This window comes from Schistocerca piceifrons, chromosome 11 (genome assembly GCF_021461385.2).
Source record: "Schistocerca piceifrons isolate TAMUIC-IGC-003096 chromosome 11, iqSchPice1.1, whole genome shotgun sequence".
In the NCBI taxonomy this organism is placed as follows: domain Eukaryota; kingdom Metazoa; phylum Arthropoda; class Insecta; order Orthoptera; family Acrididae; genus Schistocerca; species Schistocerca piceifrons.
Window position 1 is genome coordinate 134,244,898 of NC_060148.1, and position 15,835 is coordinate 134,260,732.

Genomic DNA, 15,835 nt, shown 5'->3' on the forward strand with positions numbered 1-15,835 from the left:
ATTACATATCGAAGTAGGAATTGTACACCGCTACACAACAACAGGCGCTGACGTATTTCAGAACATATCTGCCGATTCGTACTGTTTTGTCGTTTTCAAAGACTTCCTGGCGAACTTGGTTAGCACATTCTCCCTCAAACTGAGACAATTACTGCAATTTCGTACTTTATGTTCATTACAGTAGTTTAAAATGCTTAAGCAAGAATCTTTGTCACAACACAACGGTGGTATGGAAAGAGGGCGGTATAAAAAAAAAAAAAAAGTAAATGAAGGGGAGCCAACAGCACGTGGTGTTCCCAGGCGGTCACCCATCCAAGTACTAACCACGCCCGATGTTGCTTAACTTCGGTGATCGGACGAGAACCGGTGTACTCAACATGGTATGGCCGTTGGCGCCCATATAATGTTGGCGCATGGCAGAATTCGCATTCGGTTCTTATCCCAACACACACAAAATCTTACTTTTCGGTCGAAAGCAGCCGCATTTTTTTTTTATTGACAATTCGTCACGTTAGCGCGAACGCAATCCTGAGTTCCAAAACTTATGAGCCGGAAGGACGTGCTTCGTGTTTTTTTTTTTTTTTTTTGTGAGCTTTATAAATTTATTTATTAACATTACATCGTTACAAGGTAACAACTTTACAACATAAAACATGAACAGAATTGTAATTGTAAGCACTTCCTTCCGCAATCCGACGTGCCAGCAGAGCGACTGCCGAACTAGCGGGCGCGCCGCCGTGTGTGTGAGACGCGCAGCTTCTCGTTGCACCTCCTGTCATCCGCTTGGCGCGTGCAGCCTTCGACACTCGCGGAAGACGCATCTTGTCCCTGGTGTCCAGTGGATGGCTGGCGCGCGGCCGACCGGCGTATGGCCTGTACGGGGTGTGGAAGTTCCTGTTGGAGGGCGCCACTGCTGGCGATGTGAGCTTCCTCGCATCAGACGAGGTGTTTGCGTAATTTGCAGTGCATTCGCACCATTCCTATCGCTGTCCCTGTCCCCGTCCCGACTTGTCCCGACTGCCGCTCGCTGCCGCTCGGGTCGTGGCCCATATAACAGCGCAAGCACAAGAAAAGTCTGCAGGAGATGAGGAGACGAGACGAGACGACTAAAGAATAACTTTATGATTACATATCGAAGTAGGAATTGTACACCGCTACACAACAACAGGCGCTGACGTATTTCAGAACATATCTGCCGATTCGTACTGTTTTGTCGTTTTCAAAGACTTCCTGGCGAACTTGGTTAGCACATTCTCCCTCAAACTGAGACAATTACTGCAATTTCGTACTTTATGGTCATTACAGTAGTTTAAAATGCTTAAGCAAGAATCTTTGTCACAACACAACGGTGGTATGGAAAGAGGGCGGTATAAAAAAAAAAAAAAAAGTAAATGAAGAGGAGCCAACAGCACGTGGTGTTCCCAGGCGGTCACCCATCCAAGTACTAACCACGCCCGATGTTGCTTAACTTCGGTGATCGGACGAGAACCGGTGTACTCAACATGGTATGGCCGTTGGCGCCCATATAATGTTGGCGCATGGCAGAATTCGCATTCGGTTCTTATCCCAACACACACAAAACCTTACTTTTCGGTCGAAAGCAGCCGCATTTTTTTTTTTATTGACAATTCGTCACGTTAGCGCGAACGCAATCCTGAGTTCCAAAACTTATGAGCCGGAAGGACGTGCTTCGTGTTTTTTTTTTTTTTTTTTTTGTGAGCTTTATAAATTTATTTATTAACATTACATCGTTACAAGGTAACAACTTTACAACATAAAACATGAACAGAATTGTAATTGTAAGCACTTCCTTCCGCAATCCGACGTGCCAGCAGAGCGACTGCCGAACTAGCGGGCGCGCCGCCGTGTGTGTGAGACGCGCAGCTTCTCGTTGCACCTCCTGTCATCCGCTTGGCGCGTGCAGCCTTCGACACTCGCGGAAGACGCATCTTGTCCCTGGTGTCCAGTGGATGGCTGGCGCGCGGCCGACCGGCGTATGGCCTGTACGGGGTGTGGAAGTTCCTGTTGGAGGGCGCCACTGCTGGCGATGTGAGCTTCCTCGCATCAGACGAGGTGTTTGCGTAATTTGCAGTGCATTCGCACCATTCCTATCGCTGTCCCTGTCCCCGTCCCGACTTGTCCCGACTGCCGCTCGCTGCCGCTCGGGTCGTGGCCCATATAACAGCGCAAGCACAAGAAAAGTCTGCAGGAGATGAGGAGACGAGACGAGACGACTAAAGAATAACTTTATGATTACATATCGAAGTAGGAATTGTACACCGCTACACAACAACAGGCGCTGACGTATTTCAGAACATATCTGCCGATTCGTACTGTTTTGTCGTTTTCAAAGACTTCCTGGCGAACTTGGTTAGCACATTCTCCCTCAAACTGAGACAATTACTGCAATTTCGTACTTTATGGTCATTACAGTAGTTTAAAATGCTTAAGCAAGAATCTTTGTCACAACACAACGGTGGTATGGAAAGAGGGCGGTATAAAAAAAAAAAAAAAAGTAAATGAAGGGGAGCCAACAGCACGTGGTGTTCCCAGGCGGTCACCCATCCAAGTACTAACCACGCCCGATGTTGCTTAACTTCGGTGATCGGACGAGAACCGGTGTACTCAACATGGTATGGCCGTTGGCGCCCATATAATGTTGGCGCATGGCAGAATTCGCATTCGGTTCTTATCCCAACACACACAAAACCTTACTTTTCGGTCGAAAGCAGCCGCATTTTTTTTTTATTGACAATTCGTCACGTTAGCGCGAACGCAATCCTGAGTTCCAAAACTTATGAGCCGGAAGGACGTGCTTCGTGTTTTTTTTTTTTTTTTGTGAGCTTTATAAATTTATTTATTAACATTACATCGTTACAAGGTAACAACTTTACAACATAAAACATGAACAGAATTGTAATTGTAAGCACTTCCTTCCGCAATCCGACGTGCCAGCAGAGCGACTGCCGAACTAGCGGGCGCGCCGCCGTGTGTGTGAGACGCGCAGCTTCTCGTTGCACCTCCTGTCATCCGCTTGGCGCGTGCAGCCTTCGACACTCGCGGAAGACGCATCTTGTCCCTGGTGTCCAGTGGATGGCTGGCGCGCGGCCGACCGGCGTATGGCCTGTACGGGGTGTGGAAGTTCCTGTTGGAGGGCGCCACTGCTGGCGATGTGAGCTTCCTCGCATCAGACGAGATGTTTGCGTAATTTGCATTGCATTCGCACCATTCCTATCGCTGTCCCTGTTCCCGTCCCGACTTGTCCGACTTTGCTCGACTGCCGCTCGCTGCCGCTCGGGTCGTGGCCCATATAACAGCGCAAGCACAAGAAACGTCTGCAGGAGATGAGGAGACGAGACGAGACGACTAAAGAATAACTTTATGATTACATATCGAAGTAGGAATTGTACACCGCTACACAACAACAGGCGCTGACGTATTTCAGAACATATCTGCCGATTCGTACTGTTTTGTCGTTTTCAAAGACTTCCTGGCGAACTTGGTTAGCACATTCTCCCTCAAACTGAGACAATTACTGCAATTTCGTACTTTATGTTCATTACAGTAGTTTAAAATGCTTAAGCAAGAATCTTTGTCACAACACAACGGTGGTATGGAAAGAGGGCGGTATAAAAAAAAAAAAAAAAGTAAATGAAGGGGAGCCAACAGCACGTGGTGTTCCCAGGCGGTCACCCATCCAAGTACTAACCACGCCCGATGTTGCTTAACTTCGGTGATCGGACGAGAACCGGTGTACTCAACATGGTATGGCCGTTGGCGCCCATATAATGTTGGCGCATGGCAGAATTCGCATTCGGTTCTTATCCCAACACACACAAAATCTTACTTTTCGGTCGAAAGCAGCCGCATTTTTTTTTTATTGACAATTCGTCACGTTAGCGCGAACGCAATCCTGAGTTCCAAAACTTATGAGCCGGAAGGACGTGCTTCGTGTTTTTTTTTTTTTTTTTGTGAGCTTTATAAATTTATTTATTAACATTACATCGTTACAAGGTAACAACTTTACAACATAAAACATGAACAGAATTGTAATTGTAAGCACTTCCTTCCGCAATCCGACGTGCCAGCAGAGCGACTGCCGAACTAGCGGGGCGCGCCGCCGTGTGTGTGAGACGCGCAGCTTCTCGTTGCACCTCCTGTCATCCGCTTGGCGCGTGCAGCCTTCGACACTCGCGGAAGACGCATCTTGTCCCTGGTGTCCAGTGGATGGCTGGCGCGCGGCCGACCGGCGTATGGCCTGTACGGGGTGTGGAAGTTCCTGTTGGAGGGCGCCACTGCTGGCGATGTGAGCTTCCTCGCATCAGACGAGGTGTTTGCGTAATTTGCAGTGCATTCGCACCATTCCTATCGCTGTCCCTGTCCCCGTCCCGACTTGTCCCGACTGCCGCTCGCTGCCGCTCGGGTCGTGGCCCATATAACAGCGCAAGCACAAGAAAAGTCTGCAGGAGATGAGGAGACGAGACGAGACGACTAAAGAATAACTTTATGATTACATATCGAAGTAGGAATTGTACACCGCTACACAACAACAGGCGCTGACGTATTTCAGAACATATCTGCCGATTCGTACTGTTTTGTCGTTTTCAAAGACTTCCTGGCGAACTTGGTTAGCACATTCTCCCTCAAACTGAGACAATTACTGCAATTTCGTACTTTATGGTCATTACAGTAGTTTAAAATGCTTAAGCAAGAATCTTTGTCACAACACAACGGTGGTATGGAAAGAGGGCGGTATAAAAAAAAAAAAAAAAGTAAATGAAGAGGAGCCAACAGCACGTGGTGTTCCCAGGCGGTCACCCATCCAAGTACTAACCACGCCCGATGTTGCTTAACTTCGGTGATCGGACGAGAACCGGTGTACTCAACATGGTATGGCCGTTGGCGCCCATATAATGTTGGCGCATGGCAGAATTCGCATTCGGTTCTTATCCCAACACACACAAAACCTTACTTTTCGGTCGAAAGCAGCCGCATTTTTTTTTTATTGACAATTCGTCACGTTAGCGCGAACGCAATCCTGAGTTCCAAAACTTATGAGCCGGAAGGACGTGCTTCGTGTTTTTTTTTTTTTTTTTTTTGTGAGCTTTATAAATTTATTTATTAACATTACATCGTTACAAGGTAACAACTTTACAACATAAAACATGAACAGAATTGTAATTGTAAGCACTTCCTTCCGCAATCCGACGTGCCAGCAGAGCGACTGCCGAACTAGCGGGCGCGCCGCCGTGTGTGTGAGACGCGCAGCTTCTCGTTGCACCTCCTGTCATCCGCTTGGCGCGTGCAGCCTTCGACACTCGCGGAAGACGCATCTTGTCCCTGGTGTCCAGTGGATGGCTGGCGCGCGGCCGACCGGCGTATGGCCTGTACGGGGTGTGGAAGTTCCTGTTGGAGGGCGCCACTGCTGGCGATGTGAGCTTCCTCGCATCAGACGAGGTGTTTGCGTAATTTGCAGTGCATTCGCACCATTCCTATCGCTGTCCCTGTCCCCGTCCCGACTTGTCCCGACTGCCGCTCGCTGCCGCTCGGGTCGTGGCCCATATAACAGCGCAAGCACAAGAAAAGTCTGCAGGAGATGAGGAGACGAGACGAGACGACTAAAGAATAACTTTATGATTACATATCGAAGTAGGAATTGTACACCGCTACACAACAACAGGCGCTGACGTATTTCAGAACATATCTGCCGATTCGTACTGTTTTGTCGTTTTCAAAGACTTCCTGGCGAACTTGGTTAGCACATTCTCCCTCAAACTGAGACAATTACTGCAATTTCGTACTTTATGGTCATTACAGTAGTTTAAAATGCTTAAGCAAGAATCTTTGTCACAACACAACGGTGGTATGGAAAGAGGGCGGTATAAAAAAAAAAAAAAAAAGTAAATGAAGGGGAGCCAACAGCACGTGGTGTTCCCAGGCGGTCACCCATCCAAGTACTAACCACGCCCGATGTTGCTTAACTTCGGTGATCGGACGAGAACCGGTGTACTCAACATGGTATGGCCGTTGGCGCCCATATAATGTTGGCGCATGGCAGAATTCGCATTCGGTTCTTATCCCAACACACACAAAACCTTACTTTTCGGTCGAAAGCAGCCGCATTTTTTTTTTATTGACAATTCGTCACGTTAGCGCGAACGCAATCCTGAGTTCCAAAACTTATGAGCCGGAAGGACGTGCTTCGTGTTTTTTTTTTTTTTTTTTTTTGTGAGCTTTATAAATTTATTTATTAACATTACATCGTTACAAGGTAACAACTTTACAACATAAAACATGAACAGAATTGTAATTGTAAGCACTTCCTTCCGCAATCCGACGTGCCAGCAGAGCGACTGCCGAACTAGCGGGCGCGCCGCCGTGTGTGTGAGACGCGCAGCTTCTCGTTGCACCTCCTGTCATCCGCTTGGCGCGTGCAGCCTTCGACACTCGCGGAAGACGCATCTTGTCCCTGGTGTCCAGTGGATGGCTGGCGCGCGGCCGACCGGCGTATGGCCTGTACGGGGTGTGGAAGTTCCTGTTGGAGGGCGCCACTGCTGGCGATGTGAGCTTCCTCGCATCAGACGAGGTGTTTGCGTAATTTGCAGTGCATTCGCACCATTCCTATCGCTGTCCCTGTCCCCGTCCCGACTTGTCCCGACTGCCGCTCGCTGCCGCTCGGGTCGTGGCCCATATAACAGCGCAAGCACAAGAAAAGTCTGCAGGAGATGAGGAGACGAGACGAGACGACTAAAGAATAACTTTATGATTACATATCGAAGTAGGAATTGTACACCGCTACACAACAACAGGCGCTGACGTATTTCAGAACATATCTGCCGATTCGTACTGTTTTGTCGTTTTCAAAGACTTCCTGGCGAACTTGGTTAGCACATTCTCCCTCAAACTGAGACAATTACTGCAATTTCGTACTTTATGGTCATTACAGTAGTTTAAAATGCTTAAGCAAGAATCTTTGTCACAACACAACGGTGGTATGGAAAGAGGGCGGTATAAAAAAAAAAAAAAAAAGTAAATGAAGGGGAGCCAACAGCACGTGGTGTTCCCAGGCGGTCACCCATCCAAGTACTAACCACGCCCGATGTTGCTTAACTTCGGTGATCGGACGAGAACCGGTGTACTCAACATGGTATGGCCGTTGGCGCCCATATAATGTTGGCGCATGGCAGAATTCGCATTCGGTTCTTATCCCAACACACACAAAACCTTACTTTTCGGTCGAAAGCAGCCGCATTTTTTTTTTATTGACAATTCGTCACGTTAGCGCGAACGCAATCCTGAGTTCCAAAACTTATGAGCCGGAAGGACGTGCTTCGTGTTTTTTTTTTTTTTTGTGAGCTTTATAAATTTATTTATTAACATTACATCGTTACAAGGTAACAACTTTACAACATAAAACATGAACAGAATTGTAATTGTAAGCACTTCCTTCCGCAATCCGACGTGCCAGCAGAGCGACTGCCGAACTAGCGGGCGCGCCGCCGTGTGTGTGAGACGCGCAGCTTCTCGTTGCACCTCCTGTCATCCGCTTGGCGCGTGCAGCCTTCGACACTCGCGGAAGACGCATCTTGTCCCTGGTGTCCAGTGGATGGCTGGCGCGCGGCCGACCGGCGTATGGCCTGTACGGGGTGTGGAAGTTCCTGTTGGAGGGCGCCACTGCTGGCGATGTGAGCTTCCTCGCATCAGACGAGATGTTTGCGTAATTTGCATTGCATTCGCACCATTCCTATCGCTGTCCCTGTTCCCGTCCCGACTTGTCCCGACTTTGCTCGACTGCCGCTCGCTGCCGCTCGGGTCGTGGCCCATATAACAGCGCAAGCACAAGAAACGTCTGCAGGAGATGAGGAGACGAGACGAGACGACTAAAGAATAACTTTATGATTACATATCGAAGTAGGAATTGTACACCGCTACACAACAACAGGCGCTGACGTATTTCAGAACATATCTGCCGATTCGTACTGTTTTGTCGTTTTCAAAGACTTCCTGGCGAACTTGGTTAGCACATTCTCCCTCAAACTGAGACAATTACTGCAATTTCGTACTTTATGTTCATTACAGTAGTTTAAAATGCTTAAGCAAGAATCTTTGTCACAACACAACGGTGGTATGGAAAGAGGGCGGTATAAAAAAAAAAAAAAAGTAAATGAAGGGGAGCCAACAGCACGTGGTGTTCCCAGGCGGTCACCCATCCAAGTACTAACCACGCCCGATGTTGCTTAACTTCGGTGATCGGACGAGAACCGGTGTACTCAACATGGTATGGCCGTTGGCGCCCATATAATGTTGGCGCATGGCAGAATTCGCATTCGGTTCTTATCCCAACACACACAAAATCTTACTTTTCGGTCGAAAGCAGCCGCATTTTTTTTTTATTGACAATTCGTCACGTTAGCGCGAACGCAATCCTGAGTTCCAAAACTTATGAGCCGGAAGGACGTGCTTCGTGTTTTTTTTTTTTTTTTTGTGAGCTTTATAAATTTATTTATTAACATTACATCGTTACAAGGTAACAACTTTACAACATAAAACATGAACAGAATTGTAATTGTAAGCACTTCCTTCCGCAATCCGACGTGCCAGCAGAGCGACTGCCGAACTAGCGGGCGCGCCGCCGTGTGTGTGAGACGCGCAGCTTCTCGTTGCACCTCCTGTCATCCGCTTGGCGCGTGCAGCCTTCGACACTCGCGGAAGACGCATCTTGTCCCTGGTGTCCAGTGGATGGCTGGCGCGCGGCCGACCGGCGTATGGCCTGTACGGGGTGTGGAAGTTCCTGTTGGAGGGCGCCACTGCTGGCGATGTGAGCTTCCTCGCATCAGACGAGGTGTTTGCGTAATTTGCAGTGCATTCGCACCATTCCTATCGCTGTCCCTGTCCCCGTCCCGACTTGTCCCGACTGCCGCTCGCTGCCGCTCGGGTCGTGGCCCATATAACAGCGCAAGCACAAGAAAAGTCTGCAGGAGATGAGGAGACGAGACGAGACGACTAAAGAATAACTTTATGATTACATATCGAAGTAGGAATTGTACACCGCTACACAACAACAGGCGCTGACGTATTTCAGAACATATCTGCCGATTCGTACTGTTTTGTCGTTTTCAAAGACTTCCTGGCGAACTTGGTTAGCACATTCTCCCTCAAACTGAGACAATTACTGCAATTTCGTACTTTATGGTCATTACAGTAGTTTAAAATGCTTAAGCAAGAATCTTTGTCACAACACAACGGTGGTATGGAAAGAGGGCGGTATAAAAAAAAAAAAAAAAGTAAATGAAGAGGAGCCAACAGCACGTGGTGTTCCCAGGCGGTCACCCATCCAAGTACTAACCACGCCCGATGTTGCTTAACTTCGGTGATCGGACGAGAACCGGTGTACTCAACATGGTATGGCCGTTGGCGCCCATATAATGTTGGCGCATGGCAGAATTCGCATTCGGTTCTTATCCCAACACACACAAAATCTTACTTTTCGGTCGAAAGCAGCCGCATTTTTTTTTTATTGACAATTCGTCACGTTAGCGCGAACGCAATCCTGAGTTCCAAAACTTATGAGCCGGAAGGACGTGCTTCGTGTTTTTTTTTTTTTTTTTGTGAGCTTTATAAATTTATTTATTAACATTACATCGTTACAAGGTAACAACTTTACAACATAAAACATGAACAGAATTGTAATTGTAAGCACTTCCTTCCGCAATCCGACGTGCCAGCAGAGCGACTGCCGAACTAGCGGGCGCGCCGCCGTGTGTGTGAGACGCGCAGCTTCTCGTTGCACCTCCTGTCATCCGCTTGGCGCGTGCAGCCTTCGACACTCGCGGAAGACGCATCTTGTCCCTGGTGTCCAGTGGATGGCTGGCGCGCGGCCGACCGGCGTATGGCCTGTACGGGGTGTGGAAGTTCCTGTTGGAGGGCGCCACTGCTGGCGATGTGAGCTTCCTCGCATCAGACGAGGTGTTTGCGTAATTTGCAGTGCATTCGCACCATTCCTATCGCTGTCCCTGTCCCCGTCCCGACTTGTCCCGACTGCCGCTCGCTGCCGCTCGGGTCGTGGCCCATATAACAGCGCAAGCACAAGAAAAGTCTGCAGGAGATGAGGAGACGAGACGAGACGACTAAAGAATAACTTTATGATTACATATCGAAGTAGGAATTGTACACCGCTACACAACAACAGGCGCTGACGTATTTCAGAACATATCTGCCGATTCGTACTGTTTTGTCGTTTTCAAAGACTTCCTGGCGAACTTGGTTAGCACATTCTCCCTCAAACTGAGACAATTACTGCAATTTCGTACTTTATGGTCATTACAGTAGTTTAAAATGCTTAAGCAAGAATCTTTGTCACAACACAACGGTGGTATGGAAAGAGGGCGGTATAAAAAAAAAAAAAAAAGTAAATGAAGAGGAGCCAACAGCACGTGGTGTTCCCAGGCGGTCACCCATCCAAGTACTAACCACGCCCGATGTTGCTTAACTTCGGTGATCGGACGAGAACCGGTGTACTCAACATGGTATGGCCGTTGGCGCCCATATAATGTTGGCGCATGGCAGAATTCGCATTCGGTTCTTATCCCAACACACACAAAACCTTACTTTTCGGTCGAAAGCAGCCGCATTTTTTTTTTATTGACAATTCGTCACGTTAGCGCGAACGCAATCCTGAGTTCCAAAACTTATGAGCCGGAAGGACGTGCTTCGTGTTTTTTTTTTTTTTTTTTTTGTGAGCTTTATAAATTTATTTATTAACATTACATCGTTACAAGGTAACAACTTTACAACATAAAACATGAACAGAATTGTAATTGTAAGCACTTCCTTCCGCAATCCGACGTGCCAGCAGAGCGACTGCCGAACTAGCGGGCGCGCCGCCGTGTGTGTGAGACGCGCAGCTTCTCGTTGCACCTCCTGTCATCCGCTTGGCGCGTGCAGCCTTCGACACTCGCGGAAGACGCATCTTGTCCCTGGTGTCCAGTGGATGGCTGGCGCGCGGCCGACCGGCGTATGGCCTGTACGGGGTGTGGAAGTTCCTGTTGGAGGGCGCCACTGCTGGCGATGTGAGCTTCCTCGCATCAGACGAGGTGTTTGCGTAATTTGCAGTGCATTCGCACCATTCCTATCGCTGTCCCTGTCCCCGTCCCGACTTGTCCCGACTGCCGCTCGCTGCCGCTCGGGTCGTGGCCCATATAACAGCGCAAGCACAAGAAAAGTCTGCAGGAGATGAGGAGACGAGACGAGACGACTAAAGAATAACTTTATGATTACATATCGAAGTAGGAATTGTACACCGCTACACAACAACAGGCGCTGACGTATTTCAGAACATATCTGCCGATTCGTACTGTTTTGTCGTTTTCAAAGACTTCCTGGCGAACTTGGTTAGCACATTCTCCCTCAAACTGAGACAATTACTGCAATTTCGTACTTTATGGTCATTACAGTAGTTTAAAATGCTTAAGCAAGAATCTTTGTCACAACACAACGGTGGTATGGAAAGAGGGCGGTATAAAAAAAAAAAAAAAAAGTAAATGAAGGGGAGCCAACAGCACGTGGTGTTCCCAGGCGGTCACCCATCCAAGTACTAACCACGCCCGATGTTGCTTAACTTCGGTGATCGGACGAGAACCGGTGTACTCAACATGGTATGGCCGTTGGCGCCCATATAATGTTGGCGCATGGCAGAATTCGCATTCGGTTCTTATCCCAACACACACAAAACCTTACTTTTCGGTCGAAAGCAGCCGCATTTTTTTTTTATTGACAATTCGTCACGTTAGCGCGAACGCAATCCTGAGTTCCAAAACTTATGAGCCGGAAGGACGTGCTTCGTGTTTTTTTTTTTTTTTGTGAGCTTTATAAATTTATTTATTAACATTACATCGTTACAAGGTAACAACTTTACAACATAAAACATGAACAGAATTGTAATTGTAAGCACTTCCTTCCGCAATCCGACGTGCCAGCAGAGCGACTGCCGAACTAGCGGGCGCGCCGCCGTGTGTGTGAGACGCGCAGCTTCTCGTTGCACCTCCTGTCATCCGCTTGGCGCGTGCAGCCTTCGACACTCGCGGAAGACGCATCTTGTCCCTGGTGTCCAGTGGATGGCTGGCGCGCGGCCGACCGGCGTATGGCCTGTACGGGGTGTGGAAGTTCCTGTTGGAGGGCGCCACTGCTGGCGATGTGAGCTTCCTCGCATCAGACGAGATGTTTGCGTAATTTGCATTGCATTCGCACCATTCCTATCGCTGTCCCTGTTCCCGTCCCGACTTGTCCCGACTTTGCTCGACTGCCGCTCGCTGCCGCTCGGGTCGTGGCCCATATAACAGCGCAAGCACAAGAAACGTCTGCAGGAGATGAGGAGACGAGACGAGACGACTAAAGAATAACTTTATGATTACATATCGAAGTAGGAATTGTACACCGCTACACAACAACAGGCGCTGACGTATTTCAGAACATATCTGCCGATTCGTACTGTTTTGTCGTTTTCAAAGACTTCCTGGCGAACTTGGTTAGCACATTCTCCCTCAAACTGAGACAATTACTGCAATTTCGTACTTTATGTTCATTACAGTAGTTTAAAATGCTTAAGCAAGAATCTTTGTCACAACACAACGGTGGTATGGAAAGAGGGCGGTATAAAAAAAAAAAAAAAGTAAATGAAGGGGAGCCAACAGCACGTGGTGTTCCCAGGCGGTCACCCATCCAAGTACTAACCACGCCCGATGTTGCTTAACTTCGGTGATCGGACGAGAACCGGTGTACTCAACATGGTATGGCCGTTGGCGCCCATATAATGTTGGCGCATGGCAGAATTCGCATTCGGTTCTTATCCCAACACACACAAAATCTTACTTTTCGGTCGAAAGCAGCCGCATTTTTTTTTTATTGACAATTCGTCACGTTAGCGCGAACGCAATCCTGAGTTCCAAAACTTATGAGCCGGAAGGACGTGCTTCGTGTTTTTTTTTTTTTTTTTGTGAGCTTTATAAATTTATTTATTAACATTACATCGTTACAAGGTAACAACTTTACAACATAAAACATGAACAGAATTGTAATTGTAAGCACTTCCTTCCGCAATCCGACGTGCCAGCAGAGCGACTGCCGAACTAGCGGGCGCGCCGCCGTGTGTGTGAGACGCGCAGCTTCTCGTTGCACCTCCTGTCATCCGCTTGGCGCGTGCAGCCTTCGACACTCGCGGAAGACGCATCTTGTCCCTGGTGTCCAGTGGATGGCTGGCGCGCGGCCGACCGGCGTATGGCCTGTACGGGGTGTGGAAGTTCCTGTTGGAGGGCGCCACTGCTGGCGATGTGAGCTTCCTCGCATCAGACGAGGTGTTTGCGTAATTTGCAGTGCATTCGCACCATTCCTATCGCTGTCCCTGTCCCCGTCCCGACTTGTCCCGACTGCCGCTCGCTGCCGCTCGGGTCGTGGCCCATATAACAGCGCAAGCACAAGAAAAGTCTGCAGGAGATGAGGAGACGAGACGAGACGACTAAAGAATAACTTTATGATTACATATCGAAGTAGGAATTGTACACCGCTACACAACAACAGGCGCTGACGTATTTCAGAACATATCTGCCGATTCGTACTGTTTTGTCGTTTTCAAAGACTTCCTGGCGAACTTGGTTAGCACATTCTCCCTCAAACTGAGACAATTACTGCAATTTCGTACTTTATGGTCATTACAGTAGTTTAAAATGCTTAAGCAAGAATCTTTGTCACAACACAACGGTGGTATGGAAAGAGGGCGGTATAAAAAAAAAAAAAAAAGTAAATGAAGAGGAGCCAACAGCACGTGGTGTTCCCAGGCGGTCACCCATCCAAGTACTAACCACGCCCGATGTTGCTTAACTTCGGTGATCGGACGAGAACCGGTGTACTCAACATGGTATGGCCGTTGGCGCCCATATAATGTTGGCGCATGGCAGAATTCGCATTCGGTTCTTATCCCAACACACACAAAACCTTACTTTTCGGTCGAAAGCAGCCGCATTTTTTTTTTATTGACAATTCGTCACGTTAGCGCGAACGCAATCCTGAGTTCCAAAACTTATGAGCCGGAAGGACGTGCTTCGTGTTTTTTTTTTTTTTTGTGAGCTTTATAAATTTATTTATTAACATTACATCGTTACAAGGTAACAACTTTACAACATAAAACATGAACAGAATTGTAATTGTAAGCACTTCCTTCCGCAATCCGACGTGCCAGCAGAGCGACTGCCGAACTAGCGGGCGCGCCGCCGTGTGTGTGAGACGCGCAGCTTCTCGTTGCACCTCCTGTCATCCGCTTGGCGCGTGCAGCCTTCGACACTCGCGGAAGACGCATCTTGTCCCTGGTGTCCAGTGGATGGCTGGCGCGCGGCCGACCGGCGTATGGCCTGTACGGGGTGTGGAAGTTCCTGTTGGAGGGCGCCACTGCTGGCGATGTGAGCTTCCTCGCATCAGACGAGATGTTTGCGTAATTTGCATTGCATTCGCACCATTCCTATCGCTGTCCCTGTTCCCGTCCCGACTTGTCCCGACTTTGCTCGACTGCCGCTCGCTGCCGCTCGGGTCGTGGCCCATATAACAGCGCAAGCACAAGAAACGTCTGCAGGAGATGAGGAGACGAGACGAGACGACTAAAGAATAACTTTATGATTACATATCGAAGTAGGAATTGTACACCGCTACACAACAACAGGCGCTGACGTATTTCAGAACATATCTGCCGATTCGTACTGTTTTGTCGTTTTCAAAGACTTCCTGGCGAACTTGGTTAGCACATTCTCCCTCAAACTGAGACAATTACTGCAATTTCGTACTTTATGTTCATTACAGTAGTTTAAAATGCTTAAGCAAGAATCTTTGTCACAACACAACGGTGGTATGGAAAGAGGGCGGTATAAAAAAAAAAAAAAAGTAAATGAAGGGGAGCCAACAGCACGTGGTGTTCCCAGGCGGTCACCCATCCAAGTACTAACCACGCCCGATGTTGCTTAACTTCGGTGATCGGACGAGAACCGGTGTACTCAACATGGTATGGCCGTTGGCGCCCATATAATGTTGGCGCATGGCAGAATTCGCATTCGGTTCTTATCCCAACACACACAAAATCTTACTTTTCGGTCGAAAGCAGCCGCATTTTTTTTTTATTGACAATTCGTCACGTTAGCGCGAACGCAATCCTGAGTTCCAAAACTTATGAGCCGGAAGGACGTGCTTCGTGTTTTTTTTTTTTTTTTTGTGAGCTTTATAAATTTATTTATTAACATTACATCGTTACAAGGTAACAACTTTACAACATAAAACATGAACAGAATTGTAATTGTAAGCACTTCCTTCCGCAATCCGACGTGCCAGCAGAGCGACTGCCGAACTAGCGGGCGCGCCGCCGTGTGTGTGAGACGCGCAGCTTCTCGTTGCACCTCCTGTCATCCGCTTGGCGCGTGCAGCCTTCGACACTCGCGGAAGACGCATCTTGTCCCTGGTGTCCAGTGGATGGCTGGCGCGCGGCCGACCGGCGTATGGCCTGTACGGGGTGTGGAAGTTCCTGTTGGAGGGCGCCACTGCTGGCGATGTGAGCTTCCTCGCATCAGACGAGGTGTTTGCGTAATTTGCAGTGCATTCGCACCATTCCTATCGCTGTCCCTGTCCCCGTCCCGACTTGTCCCGACTGCCGCTCGCTGCCGCTCGGGTCGTGGCCCATATAACAGCGCAAGCACAAGAAAAGTCTGCAGGAGATGAGGAGACGAGACGAGACGACTAAAGAATAACTTTATGATTACATATCGAAGTAGGAATTGTACACCGCTACACAACAACAGGCGCTGAC

The 15,835-nt window shown here is 48.5% G+C and overlaps 14 non-coding genes across 14 annotated transcripts; all 14 read right to left on the minus strand.

Annotated features, from left to right (window-relative positions):
* Positions 1-275: 275 nt before the first annotated feature.
* Positions 276-394, minus strand: LOC124720719. The gene has a single exon (XR_007006236.1). It is a non-coding gene; the product is annotated as a 5S ribosomal RNA (ribosomal RNA).
* Positions 395-1,400: 1,006 nt separating this feature from the next.
* On the minus strand, positions 1,401-1,519 carry LOC124720720. Its single transcript, XR_007006237.1, has one exon. It is a non-coding gene; the product is annotated as a 5S ribosomal RNA (ribosomal RNA).
* Positions 1,520-2,528: 1,009 nt separating this feature from the next.
* LOC124720721 lies at positions 2,529-2,647 on the minus strand. The gene has a single exon (XR_007006238.1). It is a non-coding gene; the product is annotated as a 5S ribosomal RNA (ribosomal RNA).
* Positions 2,648-3,660: 1,013 nt separating this feature from the next.
* Positions 3,661-3,779, minus strand: LOC124720722. Its single transcript, XR_007006239.1, has one exon. It is a non-coding gene; the product is annotated as a 5S ribosomal RNA (ribosomal RNA).
* A 1,006-nt stretch (positions 3,780-4,785) lies between these two features.
* Positions 4,786-4,904, minus strand: LOC124720723. The gene has a single exon (XR_007006240.1). It is a non-coding gene; the product is annotated as a 5S ribosomal RNA (ribosomal RNA).
* Positions 4,905-5,913: 1,009 nt separating this feature from the next.
* On the minus strand, positions 5,914-6,032 carry LOC124720724. The gene has a single exon (XR_007006241.1). It is a non-coding gene; the product is annotated as a 5S ribosomal RNA (ribosomal RNA).
* Positions 6,033-7,042: 1,010 nt separating this feature from the next.
* On the minus strand, positions 7,043-7,161 carry LOC124720725. The gene has a single exon (XR_007006242.1). It is a non-coding gene; the product is annotated as a 5S ribosomal RNA (ribosomal RNA).
* A 1,012-nt stretch (positions 7,162-8,173) lies between these two features.
* Positions 8,174-8,292, minus strand: LOC124720726. The gene has a single exon (XR_007006243.1). It is a non-coding gene; the product is annotated as a 5S ribosomal RNA (ribosomal RNA).
* A 1,005-nt stretch (positions 8,293-9,297) lies between these two features.
* On the minus strand, positions 9,298-9,416 carry LOC124720728. Its single transcript, XR_007006244.1, has one exon. It is a non-coding gene; the product is annotated as a 5S ribosomal RNA (ribosomal RNA).
* Positions 9,417-10,421: 1,005 nt separating this feature from the next.
* On the minus strand, positions 10,422-10,540 carry LOC124720730. The gene has a single exon (XR_007006246.1). It is a non-coding gene; the product is annotated as a 5S ribosomal RNA (ribosomal RNA).
* Positions 10,541-11,549: 1,009 nt separating this feature from the next.
* Positions 11,550-11,668, minus strand: LOC124720731. Its single transcript, XR_007006247.1, has one exon. It is a non-coding gene; the product is annotated as a 5S ribosomal RNA (ribosomal RNA).
* Positions 11,669-12,680: 1,012 nt separating this feature from the next.
* Positions 12,681-12,799, minus strand: LOC124720732. Its single transcript, XR_007006248.1, has one exon. It is a non-coding gene; the product is annotated as a 5S ribosomal RNA (ribosomal RNA).
* Positions 12,800-13,804: 1,005 nt separating this feature from the next.
* On the minus strand, positions 13,805-13,923 carry LOC124720733. Its single transcript, XR_007006249.1, has one exon. It is a non-coding gene; the product is annotated as a 5S ribosomal RNA (ribosomal RNA).
* Positions 13,924-14,935: 1,012 nt separating this feature from the next.
* Positions 14,936-15,054, minus strand: LOC124720734. Its single transcript, XR_007006250.1, has one exon. It is a non-coding gene; the product is annotated as a 5S ribosomal RNA (ribosomal RNA).
* Between the last annotated feature and the right edge of the window lie 781 nt (positions 15,055-15,835).